Source organism: Lactuca virosa, chromosome 8, assembly GCF_052849685.1.
Source record: "Lactuca virosa cultivar CGN04683 chromosome 8, Lactuca_virosa_CGN04683_v6, whole genome shotgun sequence".
Classification (NCBI taxonomy): domain Eukaryota; kingdom Viridiplantae; phylum Streptophyta; class Magnoliopsida; order Asterales; family Asteraceae; genus Lactuca; species Lactuca virosa.
In genome coordinates, this window is record NC_136433.1 from 27,664,373 (window position 1) to 27,689,669 (window position 25,297).

The window sequence follows — 25,297 nt, forward strand, 5'->3', positions numbered from 1 at the left end:
TATTTTTATTTACTTTTCAGATTTATCTTATTTTTTTTATATATATAGAAAAACCATTATATTTTTATTTATCTTTCAGATTTATCTAAATATTTTTTTAAGAAGTCAGTTGTTTTGTGTCATAGCTATCTTGTTTTTTTAGGTTGACATAGAAAAAAATAAATAAGTGATGTCATTTATTTTTGGTTGAATAAATGGTCTTGAGCAAATGACTAAATGGTATATTTGTAACGTTTTAAAAACCATAGTAAACACTTTTTATTTTAAAAAAAAATAAAAGTTGTTCGCCATAAAACCAAAAGTCCTCCGAACAATTCTTTCACCACATGACATAAAATCAGCTTTCGTCTTGTCCCCGATTCTCAGAAGTAGCTGAAACATTTAAATACATAATTGTAAGTCAAAGCTTAATAAGTTTCCCAAAATACCACACAACAATATACATACAATGCATGCACCCAATGCCTACATCAGACAATTGGATCGCCACCGAGGCCTTCAACACAAAGTTGGATCGCCCTCTTGGCCTTTAGTACAAAATCGGTCCGCCTTCCGGAGCCTACAATATCAAGTTGGACTGCTCCCCTTGGGCCTATAATAGTGAACTGGACTGCTCGGGTCTCTTGGCCAACAACACACAACTGGACTGCCTCAACCCAACCATAATATGTCGACATGCAAATAATAATAACAAGAAAACACATATAATCATATCAGATCTACCAGTCTAATAGATTACTACAACATATCAACATCCAAACATACAAATGATATATATTGTAGTATAAAATATAGTGAGAAAACTCATTTCACAGACGAAACAGAAATCCCTACAACCCGTCACACGCAATAAACCCATACCACACCTACCTAGCCAAATAACGATAAATAATCAATCTAAGACCTAAATCCTAAAGTTTGACCTCAAGTCAAACTTGGTCAAAAAGTCAACAGTCAAAAGTCAACAGTCGAGTCACCATGCCGTGGCCAACGCCATGACCGCGTTGTGGTGGCTAAACGCCAAAACAGTCGCGAACTCCCTCGTCACCACGCCGTGGCAGCAACATTGCCACGTCGTAGAATAAAACCTAACTAGCTTAATTCATTAAGCTCTTAATCCTTATTTTCAGATCTCCAAAGCTCAGATCTGGATCGATTAAGGCCATACATGGATTAAGTTTCCAACTTTATCTCTTCTCTAACCTCAAGAAGCCTAGATCTAAAACCCTAACTCAAAAATGGACCAAATGACCTAGAAAACTCATACATGGTTGATTTATGATCAAGATACAAACTTAATGGGATCATAAGGTCCAAGAACTAGCATAAATCTTATCCAAGGTCATGGAGTTACTTCAAACTCCAAGTATTCATTTTCAAAAGCCAAAAATGGACTTAATCACATCATAAGCAACCCATATAATGGAACGTGTGAATTTTATACCTTATGGAGCCTAAGGATAGATGTAGAAGTAACCCTTAACAACAACAAGTCACACCACAAGCTTGAATCACCCTCACCTTCTTCAATGAACCTTGAAAGGCCAAGAACACACATTTTTTCACCAAGAACACACACACACACACACTAAGGTATCTCTTAAAGGGATGAAAGCTGGAGTTGAGAGCAAACCCTAGCCATGAAGTTGTTTAAATAAGGCTCAAGACCCAAACTTAAGGTTTCTCATTCTGTTGCCGTCACGTCGTGACCATTACACGACCACGTTGTAGTGAATGAACGATGTGAGTTCCTTTTCTATTGTGACAACGTCGTGGTCACCAAAAATCTCACATTTTGAGAGTCTAAAATGATATAATTCCCAAAAGAAATGTACCTGGAATGGGTGTTACAATATTTCTCACGTTTTACCTTAGATAAGAGGCAAATCACTTATTTTATTTTTAATGTTAACCTAAAAACGAAAAAGATAAATATTATGTCATAAAACAACCAGTAATTTCTTTAAAAAAAACTAGATATGTGGGTTAATGTGAAAGGTAACTGAAAATGAAGGGTTTTTCTGCATATAAACAAAATGTAAGGATTTTTCTAAAAGTTAGAAGATAAATAATTGTGATTTTCTGCATTTTACGCAAAGAAAAAAGAGTAAATTATAGGAATGGTTTATGTGGTTTAGGGTAGCCTAAATGTTTGTTTTTATTTTTTTTTTAAACTCTGACCATTGATGTGGTTTGGTTTTGATGTGAGTTTTGTTCTGTTAGATCGAAAACGACTAATTATCATTACTGAATTTTTTAACTATATTATTATTATTTTTTACAAGAAATTTATAAATATTCATGTGGGTCCCATAACAAGCCTACTCAACATACCCAATCCTAACCTTCAATTTCATATTCAAACTTTTAAGAATACGCTTCGTACAGAGAAATGGAATTACAATAGATAATGAAAATATTTTCTAACTATATTATTATTATTTTGTTATAGAAATTTATAAATATTCATGTGGGTCCCACAAACCCACCCATCATATGCATTCCTAACCTTTAATTTCTACGTCAAACATATATGGACACATTTGATACAGAAGAATAGAATAATCACAAAAAATGAAAATATAAAGAAAGAGAATTATGATGGGAAAGAAATTTGATTCTACAGTTTAGTAAAACAAAAAATTCAATAAAGAAATGCTTTTTAGAATTATTTCATTTGTTTGGTTGTATTAAATAATGACATAAAATGAGTTTTTTTATTATGTTTATTCATTTTTAAGCAACATTTTTTTTTATAAAAATACATTATGATGTACATCTTAATTTGTCAAAATATAAATAATCGAAACAAATAGATCGAAACATAAAGAAATATTAAAATCACACTATTTAAAAACTATGTCTAATATGTCCAATAATGGATGTGCAAAAGATCAAATTTAATATCCGTAACAACTGTAAAAGATAACTTGAAATAGCCTACTTATACTATCGAGCCATCCGCAATCATTTCCACGTAACAAATCTTTTCATTTTCAGCCATCTAAAAAAACTACCGAGTGCGAAAATGATCTTTGTTAAATATGTCAATCGCCTTCATTACTGTTTGACATTAATATTCAACATACGTTGTATATCTTCGATAACTTTATGTATCATATCGAACACTTCTTTATTTTCTTGCCTTCCTATATCGTTTATTGTCTCAGTAAGTTTATCACCAACCTCTTTTATAGTCCTTTTCATTTTTTTGCCGCTTCCTTATAATAGCTTTCTTCTTCATCAATTTTAAGCTTTTTACGTTTACTATTGTCGCTAGCAGTTGGTTGTGTCTCTTCAATGATATCTTCAGACCCTTCCACAATAAGTGAGTTTCTTTGTGTCTCTTGTTACATATTCTTTTCCAAGAGCAATAGCTCTATCCTTTCTAAAAATTTTACACTGGTTATCAAATTGCAAAAATGGTTAATTGCGGAAACATGCAACACCTTTATGAGTCTACAAGAAAAATACAAAATTAATTCTATTCATGTTTAACAAACATTTTTATATTTATTTTACAAAAAATGTTTATGAAAAGATTTACAAAAATAATAATTGTACAACCTTATATGGGTTATATATTTAAATATTTGTGTTAAAAAAATAATAATTATATAACCTCATCTATATTAAAAGAATAAAAAATAAGGAATATATGATTGTAAATGAATTAAGTTACGAACTATGATTACAACGACCATGAAATCTTTAACAAATATAAACAAACAAAACGTAAAAAAGAATTAAAATATATTCAAACAAAACATCAAAAAAACTTAGAAAAATATAATCGAAAAAAACATTAGTTAATGTATTCGAACAAAACATCAAAAATATTAGAAAAAAATTATTCAAACAAAACATCAAAACATGTAAGCGAAAATATTAAAAAAACATTAAACAATTCATATAAACAAAACGCCAAAAAAATTAAAATGTAAAAAATATAAATAAAGTAATTAAAAATGATAATAAATAATAGACAAAATTACATAAATGGTCCTTATGACATGAACAAATTACATAAATGGTTACATGAGACTTAATTAGAAAACTTAACACCGTTAGAAAAGTATACTCGACGTCGTTCATTACAACCCTACTGATCTCGATTTGTCCCCAACTAAATCAAAGCCACCGCCGCCATAGTTATGGTTTGCAGAACGGAGTTAGGGTTTGCAAAATGAAAACGATGACGACAATGTTAGGGTTAGGGTTCAACGATTGATTTTCTCTCGCTCCTTCTCAATCAAAAAATTCATTTGTCCACTATTTCTTCACAATCGATACCACTCAATGAGAAATCCAACCCGTCCGTTGCTTTGCTAGGATCTTTTTTCGGTGAACATCTCCAACATAATCACACCTAAATTGTACACGTCGATTTTCTTGTTTGATTTCTTTATCTTTGAAATCGATTCATATGTATGGGTAAAGATGATGAACATAGGATCCAAGTTGATTGAAATCAACATATTGAGCCACACCGACATCGACTAATTGATTGAAAGAGTCAAATAGGTCAGGTTGATAGAAGACGTATTGTGTAGCTACAATTTCTAGAGTTTCTTCATGTTGATGTTGGTGGTGGGGTTTGGGGTGGATAATTGGAGGTGAGTCTTGTTGGGATATATGGGGGTATAAATTGAAATATATGATATGGTTGAGGATGGAGGGAGATATGGAAAGTTTGGACTGAATCACATCGTTTTGGGACTTCTCCTTTTTGATCTTCTAGTTTATTGTGGTTGGGTAAGTTGTTAGTGAAGGGAATGGTTTCAATCACGAGATTCAGGAAGACGAAGAGGACAGTGGGAGTGAATGTGGAGATTTGGGAAGTCTAAAAGAGTGGGATGGACTGATGGAGGATGAATGAGTTCATATGGCTATGTTTATTTGTGTATGAAACGGGAGATAAAGAGAGTGGGAGAGAGAGAGAGATAGCCCTACCGGTGTGTAAAATTTAATTCTACTTCATAAAAAAAACAAAAAATTCATTAACGGTGTATTGGTAATTTCACATAGGTTTAACTAGACAATTTTAACAGAGTTAATTAAAAGGACCATTATTGGGATAAATTTAAAACTAAAAAGAGGACATTTGTATACAAAGTTTGCTCTATAAGGACCATCCATACAAAAAGAGTTTCATAAGGACCATTTTAGGGACAAACTGAAAACCTTAAGGACGATTTGTGAAATTTTGTCTAAAAATAAGATGAAATAAAGAATAAGAAAAAGTTAAATGACAAAATCTCAAATATGGTCCTTAAGCTTTTAAGTTTGTCCCTAAAATAGTCCCTACACAACCTTTTTTGCATAGATGGTCCCTACAAAGCAAACATTGCACACAAATGGTCCTTATCGTGAATGTCAGTTAGATTGATCCGTTAAATTGAAAGAACTTTGTATAAGGACAATTTCTGTGATTTTGTGATACTTGCCTAAGGACCATTTGTGAAATATTATCCAAGGACCATTTGTCTATTTTAAATAAGTTTGTTAAATCTTGTATTAATTACCATAAATCAAATAAAAACCCCATTAAAAACAAAAACATAGAAAACGTAATATTTATATAGATAAAAAATTAAAACTTACAAATTTTAATTATCATGCAAATATATATTATATAATTAATAAAAAACTTTTGTTGTATAGATTTTATCTAAAATATTCAAACTACAATGTATCATTGAATATTTTCGTTTTCTACTTTTTATCTAAAAATATTTGAAGTATAAAACATCATTTTATTACTTTTTAATTTTTACATGATGTAATTTTTAAAATTTATCTTTATTTTTCTTATACAAATATATTTAATTTTATGAAAAAATATGATGTGTTATTATAAAATAATACAAAATAATAGTACTGCTATTTTCTTTTAGAAATATAAGTATGCATTTTTGAGTAAAATATTAAAATATGTTTAGGTTTTTGTTTTCATAATATAAGTACGATAAATTTTATATTGATTAGATATAAATTTTTGATATTAAGTTTTAAAAAATTATTTAGTTTTATCAAATTTTGAATATATACCTTAATAAATACATAAACATTTCAAAGAAAAATAAAAAAAACATTTGTTTTCTAATAATTAACCACGTTCCTACATATGCTAAAATAACTAACCATATGAATAATATGACATTAGTTCCTGTTTAATTCATTTTATTTGATGGAGGTAAAAATATTTTATATGTTTAAAAAATTCGTGTTTCAGAGAGAGAGAGAGAGAGAGAGAGAGAGAGAGAGAGAGAGAGAGCCACCATTGCCATCGCCACCGCCACCGCCACCACTTCTTCCGATACCAACTACCACTACCAACACCACCAACAAATCACCACCGTCGCCACCGTTGGCCTCCACCATCGTCAGCATAATTGCTACCAACAACCAACACCGTCGCCACCGTTGGCCTCCACCATCGTCAACATAATCGCCACCAACATCCGCCATCCACCTGCCCGTACCACTACCGCCACCACCATCAACACCTCTGCCACCTTTACCACAACCATTTCCGCCAACGCTACCACCACCACCATCACCACCGCTAACCCTGCTACCATCACCAATTAGTATAAGCATATATTAATAATTACTTGTGAATAGACACATATGAATAATCATATGTGAATTTCTACGTAATATTCATATATGAATATATATACTTATTCATATATAAATATTATCTTTTCTGTCGTCCCGATACACTCGAGCGCTTAAACGGCAAATGATGAAAAGTATGGCCCAAATTAATTCTTGCATTATCAATGTTTTTCTTCCTTAATTGGACATTCCTCTCTCACACACACACTCTCTCTCTCTCTCTCTCTCTCTCTATATATATATATATATATATATATATATATATATATATATATATATATATATATATATATATATATTACGTAACGTTATTAATTTAGACCTTATTTGGTAAAAACTAGTAAAGAACCCGCGGCTATGCCGCTTTTGGGGTAATATGGAAAAAATCGGCAAACTTTAAAAGATATGTGCTGAAATTGTAAATCACCATAAATAGGGAAGAAAGTCGACAACTCCTAAAATTAGATATCAAAAGTGTACAACGAAAAAAAAGGACACTGGTGGAGAAAATCCAAAATGTTGTGGCAATAATATTAAAGTTATTAACGTTGGGAAAATATGTTGGCAAAATTTTAAAGGAGGTTTTTTTGTGTTTTTTATGTCAAAATATAAAACTTTTGACTACAAGGACAAAAAGTGTCAAATTCATTAAAGAATTGTGGCAAAAATACCAAAATATAATACCTTTGAATATAAGGACTAAAAGTGTCAAAGTCATTAAAGATTTGTGGCAAAAACCTTAAGGCACAAAAACTTAATCAAAAGGCAAAAATGTAAATTTTTTGACTTTAGGGACTAAAAGTGTCAAGTTCAGCAAACTTATGTGGTAAAATCCTAAAGGCTAAAAGAATACTATTCCTAAGCTCCTTTGGATTTAATATATATATATATATATATATATATATATATATATATATATATATATATATATATATATATATATATATATATATATATATAATAAGTTAGTTTCTAAAGTTATTGTAATTTAATATTTAACTAGATTGGTAACCCCCGCTTCGCGGGGGCAGAGGGACCAGATGTGTTCCTATGATATCGGTTGTAACCTTTGTTCAAGATATTTCGTATCTATTTAAGAATCTGTTAATAGAGCAGATAATTATATTAGGGAATAAGGATCAAAAAATATCATTCATTAGAATTAGTGGTAACAGATAAATATATTAGGTGATAAGGATCAAAAGATATCATTCATTAGTTGATATTCGATTACAAAAGTGTCCATTCATTAAGGGATGACTACTGGACATTTGATTACAAAAGAGTTGGTGTGGTATGCTTCGTCATGGGGCTTGGTGGCCGTGAATGATTTTCTTGCAGATGTCTGTTGCTGCACTCATGTTCTCCTGCATCGCTTGGAACATGTCGAGCATGAGCACGGTGTCTTGGTCGAGGTTGTTGATGAAGGATTCGGTGATGACAACGTGCCTGTATGGCATTTCCACTGGAGCTTCTTTTATCATATTCTGCCTTGCTTCGTTGATGTTGGTGTATGTGTTTTGGACCATGGCCAATGATTCCTTCATTGTCTCCAGCTGGTTTTGCAGAAAGAACCACACTGCCAGCTCTACAGCAATGAGTGTACCTTGCATGAGCAGCTGTAGAAATATTAAGAGCCCTCTCCACATACCAGAAAAACGCACCACAATACTCACATATCCAACTACAATCACCACAATCAACGTACTGGGGAAGCACAGAGAGTCCATCAAGACGCCGCCACTTCCGTCGACCACCAATAGGAACAACAGCAGACGACGAAGCACCGTCATCACGGGTCCGCTTCGACGGAACCGACATGACATAGATACACGACGACACAACGGAAATAAAGCAAGCAAAAAAACTACAATAGAGGAAAGATAAGAAGAACAAAAGACTAATTTTACCTTACAGAAACGAAGAGTGAGGTCGAGAAACGAAAGCAGATGACCACCAAGAAAGAGCAAAAGGAAGTTCAGCAATTGAAAACCAAATTAACACGAAGAAGACACATGCAAATCGGTAGAAATTGACACGTAACTGGGAACACATTAAAAAAACAATAAATTGACCACTCTTCACCGATTACGAAGAACATAAAGAAGAGAGTCGATGCAGGAAGAAAATAAGAAAAGTGACTAAAGTGGGAAATTAAGCAAAATAGAGGGACACAAAGTTAATATAACTTGAGGGACCGCTTTTGACAAAATAAGGGAACGAATACTGTTACAATCTTTCATAATGTATTTTGGTTTTTTGGTAATGAAATTAGAAGAAATTGCAAAAAAAAAGGGAAAAAATAGTTATAAATGCAAACTGCATTGCTATTTAGTGCATTTTACCCCTAAAAATGGAAAATACACCTAATGGCAATGTAGTTGGGTTTTTGGAAAACAAAAATCAAAAGAAATAATACGAATAGCAGGGAAAGAAACGTTTAAATTCAAAGTACACTATCATTCACTACACTTACCATCTAAATATGGAAAATGCACCAAAATGGCAAAGAAACAATAAAATCGAGATATTTGAGCCCAACTTTAGCTCATATGAAATATTACAAAAAAAATAAAGAAAAAAAAAACTGATTATGATACTCTAATGAAGACAAAAATCATTTATTTATATTTTTCTTCCCAAAAAATAAAGAAAATGATACTTACAGATACATCTTAAGACTTGTAGTGTGTGTCAGTTTCTAAAATAGTGGACCGGGAGTCTGCCAAAAAATTAAAAAAAAAAAACATGTTTAAAATGGGATTTATGTCGTAATTTGGCAACCAAAAAGAAAAGTATTTAGTTTAAAATGAAAATATTAGGAAATCATAATATTTGGAAAGGAAAATGATAATAATCATGAAGAAAAATAGAATATAACCTCAAGAATTAATTAAATCTTCTTTATACCGGTCGAATTATAGTTGTGGTGATTGCATGCCAACTGTACCAGCATAAAATTGCATCGACAACATAAAACGCAACATGTATGAGATCATATATTCCTGAAATAATCATAGAAATGCAGTAAGAATATAGATGCTCTGTTGCGGCCCTTGGTCAGATGAAGAAGAGGTACACCAGCCTTACAATTCTTAGCTTCTTCGCAGTTGCCCATACTCGAACAACCAACTAAATCATTATGGCAAACCCTCCCTTCCCTTGCAACTGCTTCAAAATCTAACATGATTGCCACAGGAGCAGTTGTTGACACCAGAATATTAGACGATAGATTTCTCATCCAACACGCTAGATCACAAATTGGCTGGTAAAAACAAACCTTTTAAGGATAAGAAAACAAACTTGTTAAATTTTCAGAAAAACTGACACAGATACTTGGGAAAAAATAGCATACATCTATAAAAACTTTCTTGCTTCTTGCTTTCAAAAGACTGTTTGAGGGAGGTGGGGGGGTCAATTTCAAAGAGGAACATATTAACAAAAAAAATAAAAAATAAAAAAAAAGATTTTGGTCCTATATTTTCCTGTCAAATGGACCATTTCCCTTAACTACAGACCTGAAAGCCTTCAATGAAGTCAAAATACCATGAATACTTATGTTATCTGTTACCATTGGCAACAGATGTGTGAAAATGTTTTATCGATGATATAACATTTTAATAAATTCCTAGTACCAATCATATAAGTTGAAAATAAGTCTTATACCCCTTACAATTATATGGGGGAAGCGTAATATCAGGTTAGGGTAATAGCATTTTTTGTGACCTGCTCAAAATCAACTTTTTTTTGTTTATGTTAATGACAATCTTCGCCCATATATTATCGAATACCTGCAGAAATGGTAGACGGTCCCTATATTATTAGTTATAACTTATAAATGTCCACAAATGCAAGACTCAACAGAAAATGATTTTTAAGATTAAGAAAGAAGCAATATGTTACCTGAAAAGTATGAAAAGTAAGAAAAAGATGAAGCTTCTGCAGTTGTGCTTCACTGTTATATGTTTTTAAACTTGAAACCTAACTAAATTGTTTAAAAAATATGCTAACATTGAATAAAACGGAATAAAAATTCAAATTTTATAATAAAATGAAAAAAGTGGAGTAAACATTTACCTTCATGCATCGACAATCACCAACAACCCCTTCAAATTGGGTGATGGAGAAATCAATCGTTCATTGTGGGGAAATCATCAACAAAGGCCATGTCACAATTAGAAAAATTAACTTCAGTAAAATGGATGTCGATGTACGAAAGAGCAAAACGATGCAGTAGAAATTCCATGAAATCTTAGATCGAGGAAGCGATGTTATTTTGATGATACCTTGCGGAAGAACTGGCAGGTGAAGGTTGACAAAAGAGAACTCGGAGGTCTTTCAGATTCTTGGATAATTGTCCGATCCATGCCATTTTCAATCTCCGGTTTAACTGGAAACAGTGGTTGCGTCGCAAGAGTAGATTTTGTGTATACCTTTGTTTAAGTGAGCAGCTTTATCAAAAGCACAAAGTAGCATGTTGAATTGAATTGAGATAATCTAGTAAAGGAAGATAAACAATGTCATCTAATTACATAAGTAAAGAAATCTAAATAATTATTTCTTACAATAAATGAGGAAAATAAAGAAATGGTGTCACAAATTGAACTTTATTTCCATGTATGGCAGCGGCCGGAAAACCAATCCGGAAAATATAGACCATTGCTTTTTGTCCGTTAATGTGAGGGTAATTTGGTCTTTTCAGGTAGTAGGGACTGAATTTGTGACCACGGGTAAACCATATGGACCATTTATGTAATTTTGGCGGTGGCGGTGGTCGTGATGGCAGATGATGGGTGGCTTTATGGTATTGGGCTAATAATGATATTAGTAATGTCAATTGACACCCAAGAGTCTCTATTCTTTTTCTGGTCAGATGTAGAAACATCAACACACCCTACTTCATAGGAATCTTGGGACGTACAGCTCCTTGTCATTGTTATGACATTACAAATTTACCTCTTGTTTTCCATATGAATGTCCCACCAGCCACTGACACCCGCATTTGTTTACAAAAAAACAATTGGTTCATTTATTTGTGCATATTACACCATTCTACTTTAAAAAATCTACCTTATAAAATTTACACTCATATAAATTGGTAGATTTTTCAAAATATCCAAAGCAAGGGTATGTGGGGGCTGTAGTCTAGCATACCCTTCCCCACAAATTTTTTTTAACCAAAGTTAACCTTAGTGTGAAATCTACAATACAAATGATTTGTTAATAACTTGTATGAATTTATTTAAAACACCTAGTAAATCAGCAATTTACTTTGGGTTCCGCATCTTCTACTACATATTCATCTTCAATATCAGCATCATCGTTAAATTCCTCTAAATTGCATGATAAGATGAGAAAAGAATGAAATGATGCCTCAATACGAAAAAGAATAAAACTATAGTATTATAATAGAAACAATGAAAGTAAGATGCTATTATAGTAGAGACAATGAAAGTAAGATGCCGAATAACTACATGTTTTGAAATTTGAACTACAATCACTATAAGTTAATCAAAAGCCAAATTCAATGAAATACGTTTCATATTTTTAAGTAGATCAACTTCTTTTGGTTTGCAATAACTTACTTGTAATCATGCCTGCCCATCAAATTGGTTCTCGTAGGTAAGTGTAACCTCTATGTCCTAAATATTGTGGAGATTAGGGTTAGTTAAATGCATGAAAGAGCAATGTAGTTTCTTTGAGTTGCTTATCGTAGTCATATAAATATACCTCAAAATATCATTCACCAAAGTTGCCATCTTAAGTATTTCTAAGGGTTAGTAGTCTCCATATTACTTCCCTCTGCAATAACAAATTTTATGACAGAATTAGATATGGAATATAACAAATTTGCATTTGAAAATTTGTACGATAAAAGAGGCTGAGCTAAAACTGTTTTTCAATATATATATATATATATATATATATATATATATATATATATATATATATATATATATATATATATATATATATTAAAAATCTGAAGCAGACTCTAACTACTTATGGGAACCGTAAAAAGAATAAGCATCTTAAATTCACAAAACACCACTTTCATGACAGCTATATAACTAATTCATATGTACACGCGTCGTTAATTTCTTCTTCTGTTATTGGCGCTATATTTTTGCACTATTGTCCACCATAATAAGAAATGGAAATTAAAAAGCAATACTTCTTCATTTGAGGAAGCTACAAAAGGTTTAGCTTATTGTAGGTAACTATAAACTTTATCACTTCTTAGCTACACACAAATTTTATTCAGCATGTAAAAATGAAAATCCAACATTAATTAATTAATAAAATCATATATCATAGTCAACAAATGTATCTATATTTTATTTTTGTTGTTAGAATTATTTTTGTGTTCAATAGTAAAGTATCTTGTAATAATTATAAACTCATAATATGTTTTTATTTTTAGTATTTATTTTGCAAAGAGCATGTAAATGTTGATGTTGATGGTGTATTGAAGATATTATTTTTTCAATATTTTGAGATTGAAAACATTTTTTCAGTTTTGCAAGCAATTATTGTTATATTAGGGAGCGGGTTCAAGCATTCAACAGATCAACATATGTTTTCTTATTTTTACACATCTTTAATTTATGTTTACTCCTCTTACTTTGAGTTATGTTTATTATAGACTTAAGTGTCGATATTTATAGGAAAAGATTTGAGTGAAGTAAAATATAGATGTTTGCTATTTGGATTTAACAGAAATTTAATCCAATTAAACAGAAAACTGATTAAACCGAACCTTATTCGGTTCGGTTTTGGTTAATAACCAAAAAACAATAATATACAAAAATTTCTTGAGATGTATTAAATAAAGGATGTTCATTGGTAGTACACAAAACACCCTGGATAGAAGTTCTTTGTAGTTAAAGAACTTCAACATATTTCAAAATTGTCATATATGGTTTAGAAGTTACCTTCACATGTTAGCCAAAAAATAAAATCAGAAGTTGGCCTTGACCTCAATGTGCACCTGTAATGGTTAAAGGGAAGAGGAATATCAACAATTTGAAGAATATCCCCATCTTTATGTTTGCATGTAGTATATTCAAGTATTCAATCCTTGTCAATCAGTGTTTTCTTACAGTCGATGGTAACACCAAAAGAGGTCGTTGGAACCCATTGAAGCTCGAATACCCGCATGATTTCATACACATCACCACTTGAGTCATAAATTGAGTTAGAAAATGTAACTGAAATTGGATTTGAAATAAAAACCGACACAATAGTTTGTTTACTAAAAGGTTGTTTACTAATTCTCATTCTAATCACCCGAATACAGTATCGTCAATCTTTGGACTTTCTATAACTCTTCTTGTTATTCAAACTATCTGATTATACACAAATGACGTATCTTGAATTTTAAAACCCTTGACCAGAAGCTCTTCCTTGTCCTCAATATCGAGCAATCGAAACATTTAAAAAATCTAATTTAAAATATAAAATTATTAAGTATACCATCCCACCTAAATTGAGAATTGAATAGCATGATCAACCGATAACCAAAAGCAAGCTGTACGGTTGCAAGTTTTGGCACCGCGCTCCGTCAATGTCTATTTTCCATGTAAAGGTGAAGGAGACGTATGGGTTCGTCCTGACCTTGAGGAAGTATCGATGAGGTTGGTTTCATGGATTTGAGAGGCAATAAAGTGACGGTGAGTGGCGGCAACAGGAGTCTATCCAGTAGTTGAGGCGGTGGAATAACTCTGAAATTCGATCCAAGTCTTGCATTTTAGAACATAATAGAATCAGGAAGAAGGCAGAGAAGAATGAATGATAAAATGGGATGCATACATCCAACTTCCTACAAAAGAGAAAACAGAGTTTAAATATAATCAAAAACCAAATACTAATCGTTCATTTTTAGGTTGTATTATGATGGCAGAAACTTAACCAAATAAAGTCACTAAATTGAAACTAACCATTTAACTAATAAATAGCCAGACCATTCTATTCAAGTACTTGCACGGATGTTGATCATCATGAACAGTAAATAAAGATTATAGGGAAGACCTTCCCTGATACATTAACATATTACATATACAATACCAAAAGTCAAAACACATTAATGAAGGAAATATTTGAATGATATAAGAATCAATACTCACCTAAAACACCAGCACACACTTGTATGGATCCGACCTTTTCCAAAATCTGATTCACATACTGGTCCCTACCAATGAAAAATGTAAAAAAAAACCTAAAATTTCAGTGTTGGATTCTAAGCATTTTAACAAACAGTTGGCGGGTATAGGAAGTAACCAAAGTTAATTTACCTCAGCAAGCCGTAGGAATCTTCTTTGGGTTCGAAATTACAAAAAATATGTTGTCTTCTTTCTGTGGCTGTGAAATATAAACAAAGACAAAGAATCGTAGGTATGTGCATCTGATAACGCAAAGAAAAGAAAGAGATAAAGACAAAGCACGAAACCTAAAAGAGGATAAGTTAAAGCGGAGCAACCCAATACAAACCTAAACCACGGGAAATACGACAAAATAGAAGAACATAAAACAAAGAAAAGAAGAAAGTCGGAAGAAGACCTACGAAGATGGTTGCCGTCGACGCCGCCAGCTGCGTCGCACGCCCTTGAATGATGGCACAATTTTGTTTCGTCCTGCTTCAGTTCAATCGACTGCACAGAAAAGGAAACTAATTTTAGAAGGCATATTATTTGGAAATTAAATGGTAGATGGAGAAAGGCGTCGACAAAATTGAAGCAGGTGTGGAGGGGATCGTGTATGGCACCGATTGATGTTTTTGCGGGTTCATCTGGGTCAACCACGACGGGACCAACAGTTTTTCCCACCTCCCCTTCGCGATCCGCTACCGGAGCAGCCACTTTCTTCCATCACAGTTGACGAAAGCTCCTGCTGAAGCCTTCGGAAGCAGCAATGGACAACGGATGGCTGAAGATATTTGATAAGGATGCGGTCGGAAGGATCGAGATATAAGAATCTAAATATTTCCATAAAATGCCCAGTAAAACTGTGACGAACGTATGTTTATAGTTCAGGGACCATTTATGCCAACATCTTAGGAACTTTACTGCTCCTTTTCTTCATAACTTTAATATATATATAATAATAAGACTATATAAATAGTTGATGGTATAAGCTAGTTTGCAAACGTGTTCTCTTGATGATTTGATTTGTACTCTCCTTTGCTTTAGGGAATTCATGCCATAGTGATTTGTACTTTGATGCATATGAAAATGCCAAAATGGTGATAAACTGATATTTAGGCTAGGAGTAGTGGACTCACCATACACCCTCGCTAAGGCTCACCATGGACACAGAACACCGCCCCCTAGCACTCGCTAGGGGACTCACCAAGGAGAAGACGATGTGGAGGTAGCGAGAGGAGAGAGAAGCGGGAGCTTGGCTGTGACTGGAGAAAGGCGCTGACTTGATTTTCTTCAAGAGGTTGTTGAAGGTTTTGTTTTCTATAAATACCTTACCTTAAACGTTATTTCAACTTAAACTGAGCTTGGAGCCCTAGATTCACCATTTTCTCAGCCGCCCGCCTCCGGTTTCAACATTGACCGATTCAATTCGAGGCTTTAAACAGTTGAACTTGTTTCTTTCATAGTTGTTTGTCTCTAAATTGTTAATCTACTATATTGATTTTTATTTTTTTTGATTTGTGATTTGTGATCGGGATGTTTAAAGGAGAAGATGATTGATTGCTTATTCTGACACCTCTTGTATGAGAATGGTCTTTAAATGTTGTTCATTGAGCACATAAAGCAACCTTCTTATCCGAACTTTAAACATGTATGAATTGTTGGTTTTATAAAATTCAGGTTTTGACTGTAATGATGGTTGGAACCTCACTACTATATAGAATGGCCATAGTGCAGCCTTACTTTGTTATGATGCACATAGTATGAAAAATATGGAAATGACTCTGATTATGAAAATTACATTGGATTTTACATAATGCATCCTTGATGTTCTAAGATTAAATGGGTTTCAATGAGATAAAATTGCTTAAAAGTATATGTGTCAATATGCCCACCAAGTGTTTGGTAAAATGCCTAATTGACAAAATCATTCTTTTGATACTTCTTTCAACACTTTTAAATGATATAGATTGAAGTTCCTCTCTAGCCCATTGCATCATCTTATAAATGGTTTGATGGTTGTAATATTTAATTAAATTTGAAAAAAAATAAAGTGCTAGGAGTGTTACCATTCCCTACCACATGCTAAGAATAAGATGCTAAGAGAGAAAAATGACATGACACCCAAAAAAGGTAATGTGACAAGGTGTTAGGAGTATTACCACTCCCTCCAGCCTTAGTAGCACCGAACTCATTATATATTGTTTGTTGGGTTAATTTCAATGGAACGAATTGTTTAATCTCATAAACGACAGAAAACGATTTGTACCAGTATACAAAATATAAAGTTTCTATTGTATAAGTTATGTTCATTTGAGACCATAAGTATTTTGTGAGACATGAGGACACAATCCTAAACATTAATTTTAGAAATAAAAAAAAAATTAAAAAGCAAAATAAATGAAGATTTTTGAGTTTTTTTATCTTTTTATTTTTAAATTGTAATTTAGATTATCCAAAAAAATTAAAAAATAACGTTTTTTTTATGTATACATGAAATATTCTAAAAGAATATTACAATATAAATATTAAAAGAAAATTGTTAGAATATGCAAATATTCTCTTAAAATATTAGAATATAAATATTCAAAAAATTCTAACAGAATATTAGAACATTCAAACAATTCTAGTAAAATATTAAAATATTTTAACATATATAACAATTTTAGTCGAATATTAAAATAATTTAACAAATTAAAAATTTTATTTGAATATTTACAATTTAATATTCTGTTAGAATATTTTATGTACATTTGAAAAAAGGTAGTTTTTTTTATTTCTTTTAATTTTTTTGAGCAAATTAAATGACCAAATGATATTTTTTTTTAGAATTTTCCTTTTATTTCGCATTTTAGATTTTTTTTTATTTAGTTTTTGATCTTCAAGATGAGTGGCTAGAATCGCGTCCCCATATCTCACAAAATTAACATGGTTTCAAGACAAACTCTATATATATATACACACACACACACACATACGTTAAGTTTTTGTAAAAACTTAAAGATTTGTGAGAACTCGAAAACTCCTAAATCGTTTATCATTTATCAAAAACTAAGGCCTATCATTTTTCTTCAAAATCAGTAACTAAGCCATATTCAGGCTAAAAAAAGATTTTACTATTTATTTAGAAATGTGTATGTATGCACATTTTAATATATATATATATATATATATATATATATATATATATATATATATATATATATATATATATATATATATATATATTAACCATTTTCAAAACCAACACAACAATTGAGATTCTAATACTTTGAAAACATAAAAAAAGATAGAAAACAAAAATATGCATGCATGCATATTTAGATGTGTATATATGCACATTTCAAAATAAATAAAAAATTGTCAAATCATTTTTTTTGACCTTGGATATTTCTTAGTTGTTGGTCTAGGAGCCTAAGTGTGTTTTCGGTTCTGAAAAATGATGTGAGGATTAAGAGTTCTCGCAAATCTTTAAGTCCTCAAAAGAACTTTTATATATATATATATATATATATATATATATATATATATATATATATATATATATATATATATGGCTTAGGTTATTCTATTCTAACTAATTATTGTGCGGCCGTATTCTATCAGAATGAAAATGAGTGAAAAATGATGTGTGAGTGAAAAACGATGCGTGAGAACAAAAATAAATAATAATTAGCGAGAATGCATGAAAATGACGATAGTTTTGTAAGGTTGAACGTATTCGCATTGTTAAACAACTTATTATCTTAGTAATTTTCATAGAATAACATTGTCCACACATCTGCACAATAATTAGTTAGAATACTTGAACCTAGCTCATATATATATATATATATATATATATATATATATATATATATATATATATATATATATATATATATATAGTTATGGTGAGGTTCAATAAAGAATCATTATTAGCAACGAACCAAAGAACCAATCGTGAGCGTCATAAATTAAAACGATCAATGGCCAAAGAAAGGGTTGTAGATTTTTATATTGGACTCGCATGCAGCAGATTATATCAAAAAATCCACTTCATTTTTTCGTTTAACTTTTTTGGACAATGTTTGTTATTGAAAAAAAAAATCCGAAAAAAGTTCACTTCTTGTTTCTTTAGACATCATATTGATATATAATTTTTTTTTTTTTTTCGAATAAAAACCCAATGATTTTGTTTTTTTCCCAATGTTCAGCCGTTCAGGTTTATTTTTTTTCAAATAAAAAATACTAAATATTCAAAAATTCTCAATTTTTTGTCTTCAATAAATAGACATTAACTCTTTCGTTTGCACCTGCATAAACCTGAATCTTTAGGTTTAGGTACTGGCCACAGATGTGACCCATCTGTTTACAATGATAACAGACCTATTCAGGGCTACTACAATCCACCAGTTTGTGGCTTGGTTTGCCACAACGCCTACAAGTGACAGTAATTCTACTACACAACCCTTCGTGCGAGAGTGACACTTCTAAAAGAAGATCGAGTTGTCACTCTTCAAAACCTGATGACCATTTTTCTTTTTCTTCTTCTTCTTCTTCTTCTTCTTCTTCTTCTTCTTCTTCTTTGAGGAATCAGATTGGCCCTCTACCTTTAGTTTTCTCACACCATGTGTGACGTCACGGTTCCAAGCTAAGAGATCAACCTCGGAATTGTGCGCTTCAAGTTTCACAGTGTCCTTTGTAGTTTCAACCTCATCAGAAAGCAGACCTGCAATTCATAGGACCTATTACATCTCCTCTCTGAGCACCCTGAAACTTATTCTTTTCCTCTAGTTTCTCAAGGCATGTAACCATGGATGAAATATGAGCTCCCATAAGCGGTCATACTTGAGGTTCTCGATCTAGCTGAAGCATTTGGGACACATACCCTACCTGGTAGCTTTGGTCGCTATGACCGTCTCTGGTACCGATGTTCTTTCGCGACAAAGACATACTTATGAATGACAAAATGAATTGAAATTTGCTAGATAACAAAAGGAATGATTCTAATAAAATAATGAAGGATAAACGGTCTGAGGGTGATTAAGCTACTAAGCACATAAAACACTCATCACACACTCTTCCCCCTTAAGAGTCTAAAGCAACCTAATTATCTATACTGTGAGTCTTAACATTTTCCTCTGTATTCATTTCGCTCAAACCATGACTCTTATACCAACTTGTAACATTGTGATTTTTCACCAAAAAGTTTTTATATTTTTAAAACGTCATATAACCACATAATGCAACAGAAGCCTTATTAAAAGTTTATTTGAAAATCACCAATGTTACTTTATTACGAAAAACAACCTTCATCAAAATTAAAGTTCATAAAACCAACCCAAAACAAATTCTCAAAAACCGAATTAATTAAACTCAACGACATGTACAAATGGTATCATCACAAAAGAGTAATGCATAACTACCCAAAAGATAAATTCTCCCAATCTCACATGGATATCAAATCAAGCTACTTATACCGATGCAACGCACAAGGAACAAGCAAAGAAACAAGTGTTAGCATATGCTAAGTGAGTCAATCATAAGTACAGTGTTATGGAACGTACATATACAAAATGGATCAAACGAAACATCATAAAACACACATTCAAACATTCACATAGCATGACATAAGATGCATCATATAAACATGTACTTAAACAATCACATGGCATGGAATCAAATAAATCATAAAAACATGCATTCGAACACTCACATAGCATGACATCAAATACATCATAAAAACATCACAATAGTGCTCAAATATCATTCTTCTTTAGATCCTTTACATTTATTTACACTTCATTATTCATCTTTGTAGCTAGTTATTACTTTATTCATAATTATAATATTATATGATAATATTATTCCTCATTTTCATCATTAATAATTACTTTCCTTTAATCACCTTTGTAACTATTATCATAATACTTCCTACTTACGGGTCTATATATTCATCAGTAACCCCAAGGTAAGTATCCCTTTCACTACTAACATGATCTGCACAACCCAATGCACTAAGTGATGCACGACTCTCACCCGTAATATTGCCTTCGATTCGTTGTGTTCGCTACTCCGATGTTGCATATACACGTACACGCGTTATCGTTAAGGATTGGTACAAGCGGTGCCAATTCCATCATGTTACACCTCCTAAATCCTATGTGATGTTTGCGTCGACGTTCCAACACTCATCACCACCACTCCAGTCTTGGCAACCGTGGACCATGCCCCGAGTGGTTGTCTAGAAAAACCACCCGCCATCTCTTTGGCTTAATATTTTATCCTATAGGCATGTTCCAACCTATTAGGCCACCTCACAATCCAGATAGGGTACACACCTATGTCTAGGTTGCTACCCTTAACCCCGCTAAATGTATTCCCTTTTTATTAATATATTAATAATTCTTCACTCAAGGAAATACATTTTAAACCACACTAAGTAACCATGCTCATTGTAATTATATTTAAATTCATATTACTTACCAAGTTACTTCTTATGTAAACACGCAAACTAGTAAATACAAGTAAAACATTTTACATCAACATGCAAATTCATACACATACCAGCAAATCGTTATTATGGTTTATCACATCACTAACATGCTTTGTCCTAAACATCAGAGACAAATATTTACAAGTAACTATAACATGCATACATCACATATAAACAACATAAAACTCTCTTTCTATCATGGACCTAACACACATCTCACATCAAAAATAAGAATCTAGCATATAATGCATCCTAAATTCTCATAGATAGAAATTATTCATTGTTACCAATAAGATATCATTCACAATAGGGGTACATGCAACTTATAAAACCTAGGTTCATTCCAATCCCTCTAAGATATGGAATTTTATAACAAAGTGCTTAAATTTCCTTAAAATTGACTCATATTTGTCACAAAAAAGTGGAATGTTACAAGTTGGTATCAGAGCATTGGTTTGAGGGATTCGGGCATACTCTCGGGTGTGTTTGAACTCAAACTGAGGGTTTGGTAGATTTTTCATAAAATAAATGTTTTATTAAAGGATTTTCTAATAAAAGAAAGGGGCAGTGCGTTGTGACAACCCGGAATTTCGATTCTGTACAACCACTCACTTCAATAGAAGTCAGAATTGTTTCTGCTAACTTTTAAGCTTTTTGGAGTCAGTTTGAGTGTTCTAAAGCCTAGTACTGCAAGAGATAACTGGAGAGAGGATACCCTAGGGTTTATTGTGCATCAATAAAGTCTCAAAACTCCAAGAGTTTGGAGTTTACGGCCCAAACATGGTGTTTACGGCCGTAAACTCTAAGGAGTATAAATATGACACTTAGCCATTTTTATCACTTTTTCACCATTTCAAGCCTAGAAAACTCATTTCTCTCTCAAGTATCATCCGACTTTTCTTCAAGATCTTCAAGAAAGTAAGTGTTTCTTGCCTTGTTTAGTTGATCTCTTCCTTAATCTAGTGATCTTACATGATTTTATCCATGAAATCATTCCATTTGTGTAGATCTTCAAGTGTTCTTCATTTCACCAAGAACACCAAGAACACACACTAGTGTTCTTGGACTTTAATCACCCTTACAAGCTTCTATATAGTAAGTACTCTTACCTTGGATTGTTAGAGGCTTGATACACTTGTTAAACAACTAGAAAACAACAAAGAAACACAAGATCAAAGGTGTTTACGGTCAAGACATGTTCTTGGACCGTAAACCCTAATGAAAGGGCCATTGTGAGCCCTAGTCCCTTACCAAGCCTTGGATACTAGTCTAGATCACATCCTTGAAGTGTTAAGGACCTTAAACATCAAAAAGATCAAGAACCATTAGAGTTTACGGCCGTAAACTCATGGAGAAATGGTCCATGGGCCGTAAACTCTATAATGTGGTGCAATGGTGCCACAATCACTCCCTAAGGCTTAGACTTGAAGTTAGGATACTTCTTTATGACTTAGAAGACCTTAAAACACAAAATGGTAGAAGTTACCATGGGTTTACGACCGTAAACCCATTGGGACCGTAAACCCAAAACTGTAAACTCCAAAAGAGTTTACCCTTGGACCTTAAACTCAAAAGCAAGGCCCTACAACCCTTAGATGCAATCCTTGGTACTTATAACACTTGAATCAAGTGTTTTTCATGTCCTAGGATGTCTTAACTTGGTTAATTAGTTGTTTAATGACTAATTGGATACATATATGTGTTATTATATGTTAACTAGGATCCTTGTGTGTGCTCAAGTATTCACTTGACACTTAGCATTCTATAACATCCGTTCATCCAAATCACTCACTACATGTGAGTTCATACCCCTTAATCAACCTTTTAAATGATTTTAAATGCTTTTATGGGGGGATACAAGTTGAACTATTATAGTTATTATATCAATCACATGTGATTAATAACTACCAAATAAGTGGATTTCTTACTTTTCAAATTGTGTTATCAAACAAACTACTCCAAACTGTTTTACAAACTCTTTTACATGATTAAATACTTTTATTAAACTATTTTAAACTTATATTCTGTTAAATGTGTATCTGTATAGATGTACTTATATAAGTAGGATTGAAAGGACTTAGGACTGATAGCTCACCTTACCTCCTGTTCCTTGTTTGGTTGTGGACTTAGGGTATCGGTTGTTTGTCCGAAAGTCGTTTGAATCCTAGTTATATATTATGTATATGTATATAGATATAAAAGTTCCTTCTTTCTATTCAATACCTTTGGGTAGCAAGGGTATACAAACATGTTCATACATACAAACAACACTACTAGTAAACTATAATAGGTATAGTTTAGGAAGTTACAATACTATTACTAGAACAGTGAAACATACAATGAGTCAGTTCATACATGAGTCAATACATACAGATAGAGAATACTATGACGAGAAACAAACAATAACATACAGAGAGAACATACATACATACTAGACAGAGAGAGAACATACAATACAACTAGTACATACTATACATTATACAAGAGAACATACTATTACGAGAAACAGAGAGAACATACATACATACTAGACAGAGAGAACATACAATACAGCTAGTACACACAATACATATACAAGAACACTACTACAGTTATGTGAGCCACGTAACGGGGCATGGCATCACCTGTCATGGCTCGTTTTGTATCCAGAATCTCCTTAAGTGGAGAGCGTTGAGTTTATGTATAGATCTATACTGGATTCACTATCCTACACCTTGCTGCTCACTACAGTGGGACTTGCAAGTCTACGGGTGCCAAACGTCATTTCTTCCGACGTCTTACATCGTCGTGTTTCTAGTCGGTAGTATGGTATAGGCCGATCACATGGTACTTTAAATAACAATTGGTTTAAGGTAGTTAGTACAACAATAGTTACTTAATACAACACTACAGTACTATTTTATTTCCCCATTGCATTCACTTTGTGATCTTCACACAAGGAACAGTAATGTAAAAACTATATTTTTGGTTAATGATAGTCAGATTTGGGAAAATACATACTCTTACAAGAGTCTTACATACAAACACTTGATGCCTTGGTAGAAGGCTACTTTTGGTAGAAAACATAGGGTTTTCTAGGAAAGTTCAAACACTTACAAACCTTTACAAACATTTACAAACTTGTACATCACATACTTACAAACACTTGATGCCTTGGTAGAAGGCTACTTTTAGTAGAAAACATAGGGTTTTCTAGGAAAGTTCAAACACTTACAAACCTTTACAAACATTTACAAACTTGTACATCACATACTTACAAACACTTTCATACAAACACAGACACTAAAATACTTATGATCTCACCAGCTTTAAAGCTGATAAACTCTTTCAAAATAACTTGTATTCTCAGGCCACCAGTAGACAGGTACCGGTGCCAGGTTTTGAGAAGTTGGAGCTTGTTGAAGACTCATCTTTTATTTTGATTCATATTTTTGGTGTCTATTAACTTGACAGAACACACTTGTATTAAATTATATTATTAATTAAATGGATGATGTTGTTGCTTGTTTACTACTATTCATTGTTGTGATACTGAACATGACGTCCTCCACCCCCGAACGATTCCGCCGTTCCGGTTTTGGGGTGTGACAGATTGGTATAAGAGAATTGTTTATAGTGAATCGAGTATATCAACCCATAAAAGATATACGAACTATAAACACAGCGGGATTTAAAAATACTCTGATAAAGAGTTTATACTTTTAAATAATAAAATATTTAACCAAGTATACATACCTGCATTCATACTAAAATCAGTGTCACTAGGACAGAAAAAAAGTATTAAGATTGTTGGGCAGCACAAGTAGACTTAGAGACATATAGTCAAATCTGGGAAGATATAGCTTGATCAACTATATTATCCGAGGATTGACTAGCATGTGCCTAAGTGTGGTTGTGAGGTTGCAACAAGTCTAAAAACTTACCAACACTACTACAATGAAAACATTAGAACAGAACATAAACCTAAAATACTATAGGAGTATTTTGTGTTACTATAAATTACTTATGTGCTTATTTCTTATACCCCCTTTTCTCGCATAGATATCATGGTTGG

At 32.4% G+C, this 25,297-nt stretch overlaps 2 long non-coding RNA genes and 1 other non-coding gene across 3 annotated transcripts; 1 reads left to right on the plus strand and 2 right to left on the minus strand.

Moving 5' to 3' along the window:
• Positions 1–12,212: 12,212 nt before the first annotated feature.
• LOC145131168 (uncharacterized) lies at positions 12,213–13,612 on the minus strand. The gene is made up of 3 exons (XR_013717773.1): positions 13,560–13,612; positions 12,355–12,426; positions 12,213–12,266 (listed from the first exon to the last, which is right to left on the minus strand). It is a non-coding gene; the product is annotated as an uncharacterized LOC145131168 (long non-coding RNA).
• A 951-nt stretch (positions 13,613–14,563) lies between these two features.
• LOC145129512 (uncharacterized) lies at positions 14,564–15,027 on the minus strand. The gene is made up of 3 exons (XR_013717526.1): positions 14,919–15,027; positions 14,751–14,815; positions 14,564–14,660 (listed from the first exon to the last, which is right to left on the minus strand). It is a non-coding gene; the product is annotated as an uncharacterized LOC145129512 (long non-coding RNA).
• A 1,283-nt stretch (positions 15,028–16,310) lies between these two features.
• Positions 16,311–16,403, plus strand: LOC145135134 (small nucleolar RNA snoR1). The gene has a single exon (XR_013719612.1). It is a non-coding gene; the product is annotated as a small nucleolar RNA snoR1 (small nucleolar RNA).
• The last annotated feature ends 8,894 nt before the right edge of the window (positions 16,404–25,297 follow it).